Source organism: Tamandua tetradactyla, chromosome 5 (assembly GCF_023851605.1).
Source record: "Tamandua tetradactyla isolate mTamTet1 chromosome 5, mTamTet1.pri, whole genome shotgun sequence".
NCBI lineage: Eukaryota > Metazoa > Chordata > Mammalia > Pilosa > Myrmecophagidae > Tamandua > Tamandua tetradactyla.
In genome coordinates this window covers 193,999,249-194,006,463 of record NC_135331.1, presented here as the reverse complement: position 1 = coordinate 194,006,463, position 7,215 = coordinate 193,999,249, and the positions used below count along the sequence as shown (strand labels likewise).

Here is a 7,215-nt window from a genome sequence, read left to right as displayed (position 1 = left end):
TTAGAAATGATAAGGGGTGTGTAACCATGACCCTGAAGAAATTAAAGAAATCATAAGAGGATACTATGAACAACTATCCACCAACAAACTAGACAACTTAGATGAAATGAACAAATTCCTGGAGACACACAAACAAGCTACACTGACTCAGGAAGAAATAGAAGATCTCAGCAAACCAATCATCAGTAAAGAAATTCAATCAGTCATCAAAAATCTTCCTACAAAGAATAGCCCAGGGCTAGATGGCTTCACAGGGGAATTTTTATCAAACATTACTAAAGAACTAACACCAATCTTGCTCAAATGTTTCGAAAAAATTGAGGAAAAAGAAACTTTTGCTAATTCATTTTATGAAGTTAATACCATTTTAATTCCAGAACTGGGGAAAGATGCTATAAGAAAGGAAAACTACAGGCCAATCTCCCTAATGAACATAGATGCAAAAATTCTCAATAAAATATGAGCTAATCGAATCCAACAGCATGTTAAAAGAATTATACACCATGACCAAATGGGGTTTATACCAGGAATGCAAGGATGATTCAACACAAGGAAATCAATTAATGTAATACAGCACATTAACAAATCTAAGGAAAAAAATCCCATGATCATCTCGATTGATGCTAAAACAGCATTCAACAAAATTCAGCATCCTTTTCTGATAAAAACACTCCAAAAACATAGGTAACTACCTCAAGATGATAAAGGAGATATATGAAAAACTGATAGCCAGTATTATACTCAATGGAGAGAGACTGAAAGCCTTCCCTCTAAGATCAGGTACAAGACAAGGATACCCACTGCCACCACTATTATTCAACATTGGCCTAGAAGTTCTAGCTAGAGCAATCAGGCAGACAAAGAAATAAAAGACATCTAAATTGGAAAGGAAGAAGTAAAACCCTTATTATTTGCCAATGATATGACACTATACTTGGAAGATCATGAGAAATCTTCAGCAAAGGTACTTGAGCTAATAAACAGGTTCAACAAGGTGGTGGGATATAAAATTAATGTGCACAAATCAGTAATATTTCTATACACAAGCAATGACCTAGCTGAGGAGTCAGTTAAGGAAAAAAATTCATTCAAAATAGCAACTAAAAGAATCAGATACTTAGGAATGAACTTAACTAAGGATGTAAAGGACTTGTACACAAAAAACTACATAACATTGCTGAAAGAAATCAAAGGAGATCTAAATAGGTGGAAAAACATTCCCTGCTCATGGATAAGAAGGCTAAATATAGCTAAGATGTCAATTCTCCCCAAATTGATCTACAGATTCAACACAGTGCCAATCAAAATTCCAACAACCTACTTTGAAGATTTGGAAAAGCTAACTACCAAATTGTCTAGAAGGGAAAGAGATCCTGAATAGCTAAAAGCACCCTTAAAAAGAAGAATTAGTGGGAGGATTAACACTTTTTGACTTTAAAACCTATTAGAAAGCCACAGCATGGTACTGGCAGAAAGATGAAATCATTAACCAGTGGAATTGAATTGAGAGTGCAGAAATAGACCACCAAATATGATCAATGGACTTTTGACAAGGCCCTCAAATCCTCTGAACTGAGACAAAATATCTTTTCAATAATCGGTCATAGGAGAATTGGATATCAATAGTGAAGAGAATGAAAGAGGACCTCTACTTTATACCCTACACAGAAGTTAACTCAAAGGTGATCATACACCTGAATATAAGAACTAGTACTGTAGAGCTTCCAGAAGAAAATGTAGGGAAACATCTTCAAGACCTAGCAATAAGAGGTAGCTTCCTAAACTTCACACCCAAAGCACAAGCAACAAAAGAAAAAATAGATAAATGGGAACTCCTCAAAATCAAATGCTTCTGCATCTCAAAAGACTTTGTCAAAAAGGTGAATAGGCAGCCAACTGAATGGGAGAAAATATTTGGAAATCGCATATTAGACAAAAGTTTGATTTCCTGTACATACAAATGAATCATTCAACTGAACAACAACAACAAAAAAGAACAAATAATCCAATTATAAAATGGGCTAAAGGTATGAATAGGCACTTTTCTGAAGATCAAATACAGATGGCTCAAAAGCACATGAAGAGATGCTCATTTTCAGTGGCTATAGTTGAAATACCTCACACCTATAAGAATGGCTGCTGTTAAACAATCAGCAAACTACCATTGTTGGAGAGGATGTGGAGAAACTGGAACACATACCCTGCTGGTGGAAACGTACAATGGTGCAGCAACTATGGGAGGCTGTTTCACAGTTCTGTAGGAAACTAAATATCGAAGCTCCCTATGAACCAGCAATAGCACTACTTCATATATACCAGAAGAGCTGAAAGTAACAACCCAAAGAAACATTTGCACACCAATGTTCATAGCAGCATTATTCACAATTGTCAAAAAGTGGAAACAAACCAAATACCATGAACAGATGAGTGGATCAACAAAATGTGGTGTGTATATATATATACACATATATATGATGAAATATTATGCAGCAATAAGACAAAATGATATCCTAAAGCACATGACAAGATGGATGAGGCTTGAGGACTTAATGCTGAGTGAAATTAACCAGACACAAAAGGACAGATACTGTGTGATTCCACTTTTATGACCAGTTTAAAGGTATAATCAGAGACTTATAATATAGAATACAGGAGACTAAGAAATATATAGAAGCTAGAGATGTGTGAATCATTAGCTATTGAGGTTGAACTCCAATGTCAGGGAATAGATAGGAGTGAAAGTGTTCTCTAGTGGATCTAGAAGTAATATTACTATATTGAAGTTGAACAAGATTGAAAGGGGTTATATAGACCTACATGTCCCACTAACATACAGTAGAAATATGAATGAGTTCTTGTTAGAATTACTTCAAAAATACAATTATTGTATAAGACTGTTTAAGTCCAGGGGACAGGGGAGAACTGCTATTACATGCTATGAGCTATGGTTTCAAAAGGAAACCATCAGGATGAGCACAGCAACAGCAGGGTTAAATAATGGAGTGAGGGACAAGAGTTAAGAAGAGGTTTAGATCTCCTATTTGGTGAGGGTGTGTCTATTGCTTTTCTGTCTCTTGGGAGCAATGAAATTATCTAAAATTCAGAATGTTGATAGGCTGTGGACTTTGGGCTTTCTACATGATGCCTGATGAATGCAGGTAACTGAAGGATGCGCTGACAGAGAAGTAGAATGGTGAACGATGGTGTATACATATGAACAAAGGCTGTGCAAAAAGGAATATTGTCATGAGGTCTTCAACGATGTGAATGAACATGTGGGATATTTGGTGAGACAAAATCAGCCAGAAACAAAAACGCAACAATGGTATGGTCACATTTAGAAAATGCTTATAAGAAAACTGGGGCCTAGATGCTTATAAGAAAAGATTTTCTCATAAGAAAATGCTTATAAGAAAACTTTTAGAGCAGGCACATTAAGTCTGGAGTAGTGATTATTATATCTGGACTTTGAGAGGCTGTTATATATATATACACACATATGTATATATATACATATTTATTTAGAGATAAGAATGAAGCAGAACAGGTTGGGGTTAAAGTAATTCAGAACATAGAAGTAAGGAAGACAGTGCCTATATTTAAGAACCACAGATGTTTTTTGAGACCAATGAAAGAAAGTTTTATTTGGTCTGGAAATGAAATTTCCTGTAATGCATAATCTAATTCAACCTATGTGTATAGCTCATTTCAACAACTGAAACACAGAGAGCACAGAATGAGAAAGAGATCCTTTAATCTTGTATAGATTATTGTAATACCTGGAAACATCCTAGAGTATATAAACCAAATAGTCAAAAACTATTGGCAAAGTCCCCTGAGGGAGGGGAGAAAGACTTTGGAGCTATTAAACCTTACCGTCAGGGAACTCCCTCATACTGTGTCAAACTTTAGGGACACCCAAATCAATAGGCCTTGCCCTCAAACCTGAGGCTTACTCTTGTGAAGCTTATGTAGGTAGTAAAAAAGCTTAGACTACCTACAGGCATGCCTAAGAGTTACTTCTGAAGAACCTCTTTGTTGCTCATGTGGCCTCAGTCTCTCTATGCCTAACTCTGCAAGTGAAATAATTGCCCTCCCCCCATGTGGGACATGATATCCAGGGGTGAAACTCTCCCTGGCAATGTGGAAGAGGACTCCCAGGAATGAATCCATACCAGGCACCATGGGATAAACATTTCCATCCTGACCAAGTGAGGGAAAAGAAGTATAATTAATAAAGTATCAGTGGCAGATAGCATTCAAATAGAGTTGAAAGGCTACTCTGGGGGTTGGTCTCATGCAAGCTTCAGGTAGACTTTGCTACCTATCACAACCTGCCAACCCCCAACAAGTACCATTCCAGCCAATCTTAAAGAACACCTAGGGCAATTTATAAGATTCCACAAGGGTTCCAAGCACAAGAGTAAGTTGCCAGCAACCTACAACCTCCAGATGGGTCCTTGGTCCAGATAAGTCCTGAAACCTTCCCAGCATCTCCAGAATATCAGATTGTTCCATCTCCTTACACCATATTAGTGAAACTTCCAATAGCAAAAATTTAGAATTGCCATAGCCCAAACAGCCCCATTGAGAGGTATGGAATGATCAAAGGTGATGGTGGAATTATAAATAGAAGATAGGACTTAACAAATGAATGTGAATGTTGAATCATTATATTGATTGATATCTCTTTCAGTCTCCAGTATTTTAGCTAGAAGAAAAAATCTAAAATTGTGAAATTGTAACCCATGTCAAAGTCTGAAATATGCTCTACAACTAATTGTGGTGCTGTGCTTGGAAATTTATACCTTTTTGTATATATGTTATTGTTCACAAATAAAAAGGAAAAAAATAGTCAATTGTGGTGATAAAAAAGTGTTTAAGCAAACTAGCCTCCTATATTCTGGAGCAGCTAGAAGGAAAAATATGAGAGGATCATATGGTAGCCCATGACAAACTCTGGCATCTATCCTGTAACCACTTTTTGAATAGTGCTTTGAAAACTATTACTTTTTTATTTCTTTGCTTTGTATGTATGTTACACTATACATTTTAAAAAGTTAAAAAATAAAATCATAGAATAAAAAAGATATAATTGACATACCATAAACATCATATATTTAAAATGTACAAATTGATGTGTTTTTATATATGCATACTCCCACAAAACTATCACCACAATCTGAATAATAAATTACCTATCACAAGTAAGAAAAAAAACTGCATTAAATATTCCTGGGCAATAAATTGAAAGCAATAAAACAAAAGAATCACTGCCAATGTAAGAGGAGATAGGATTTAGCAAATGAGTAATACTGTCAAATCATTAGATTGATATTTCTGTTGGTCTCCCGTGTCTTGGAGCAGCTAGAAGAAAAACAAAATTCATGGAACTGTAACCCATAGCAAACTAAAATCTGTTTCTTAACTACTTCTTAAAATGTATTTGGAAATTTATTGCTTTTATATGTATATGTAATATTTCACAAATAAAAATGTTAAAAAAAAACTCTTTTAATGGACATTTACCCTCTTTAACTTTTGCTTTTATAGATAAAAATGGCATTGCTGAGTCATATGTTGGTTTATGTTTATCTTTGAGAAGACATTACCAAACAGTTTTCCAAATGGTTGAACCAAATTACACCCCCACCAGCATTGAATGGGAATTCCAGTTGCTCAACAACCCTGTTCAGTAACAATTGTTATTATTAATCATATTTTATTCTTCATATGCATTTGCTTGATGAATATTATATGGAACAACTTGCTAAGTACTTATCAGCATTAGGGAATATCCTGTGTATGTTCAAATCTTAAACCCCTTTTTCATTTGGTTAGTCTTTTTCTTATTGATTTGTGATACGCTAGATTCAAGTCCTTTGCAGAAATTTCTATAGCAAGTATTTTCATCCATTCCCTGGCTTGCCTTTGTACATTCTTAATGCTATTTCTAATGCAGTAGAAATCCTTAATTTTAACAAACTGAAATTTGTCGATCATTTTATAAGATGTAGACATTTGTACACTGTTGAACAAATGTTTACCTTCTCAGAGGTCACGCAGTACCCTGCCATGCATTGTTATTTTGTCTTTCACACTTAAGTCCATGATGTAACTCAAATTAATTTTTCTGTGGGCCATTCTTTCCCTGATGGTTCCTCTATTATTTCTTTGATTTTCCATAGTGTGCTTACTTAAATCTCCTGTATATGAACTTAATTTTGTTACACTGGCCTATTGTTGCACGAACATGGTGCCAATATCACACTAAATTTCTGTAGCCTTATACTACATTCTTTCACTGTTTCTTTTAAATTATATTGAAGAAAAATGCACACAAAACAAAGTACTGAAGTGTTATAGTTCAAGTCAATGGACATTGACCCATACACAAACCTATGTAAGTACCATCAAGGTATAATAAACCTATGTAAATTCCACCATGGTGAAGGTACTGAGTTCTTTGAGAGAGAGAGAAAAGGCTTCTAAGAGTTAAAGACTACTCAGGTAAAATGAACAATGCATGCCTGAACAGGGACTTGAACCCTGGACCCTCAGATTAAAAGTCTGATGCTCTACCAACTGAGCTACTCAGGCCTCCAATTGGCTTTTTCTCTGACAGCCTAATCTAGTATGATATACTTGGACAATTCATTTCATATTTTATATTCTACTGCCCAAATAGCTCCTGAATTCTCATTGCAGGGAAGTTTCCATTTGAAAGAGATGTTATGATTGCCATGAGCATTTTGTTTTTTTCTCTGTTTTACTCCTGTCACTTTAAGTTTTCAGAACCAGAGTGGCAGCACCCCATGGACAAAGCATGGTGGGGTGTCAGATCACAGTGCTAAACAGTGGATTTCATTTTTTGCCAAATACTGTGACTTCATTTCCTGTTTCTTATTTCCTCACCTGCACCTAAATTTCTCGAGGCAACACTCAAGCTACTCACTTTATATCCATCATGGTCTTTTATGTTTTTCTTGCAGTCCTTGCAGGCAAGCGAAATTTCATATTGGATATCCTCTTTGATGGAGGGAAATGCCACTCAGTCATTCCCTTGGCAAGCAGACCTCACAGCTAGCAGACTGGTGTAGGAAAACCATGTATTTGTGTGTCTTTTGGTCTAGCATTAAGGATTGCTTTTCTAGTGTAGCCATCATGTAAAAGCTTTAGAAAAAGTGATGCTAAACATACAAGCCTTGTTCTGCC

The 7,215-nt window shown here is 35.7% G+C and overlaps 1 non-coding gene across 1 annotated transcript; it reads right to left on the bottom strand.

Moving 5' to 3' along the window:
* Positions 1 to 6,527: 6,527 nt before the first annotated feature.
* Positions 6,528 to 6,600, bottom strand: TRNAK-UUU (transfer RNA lysine (anticodon UUU)). The gene has a single exon. It is a non-coding gene; the product is annotated as a tRNA-Lys (tRNA).
* Between the last annotated feature and the right edge of the window lie 615 nt (positions 6,601 to 7,215).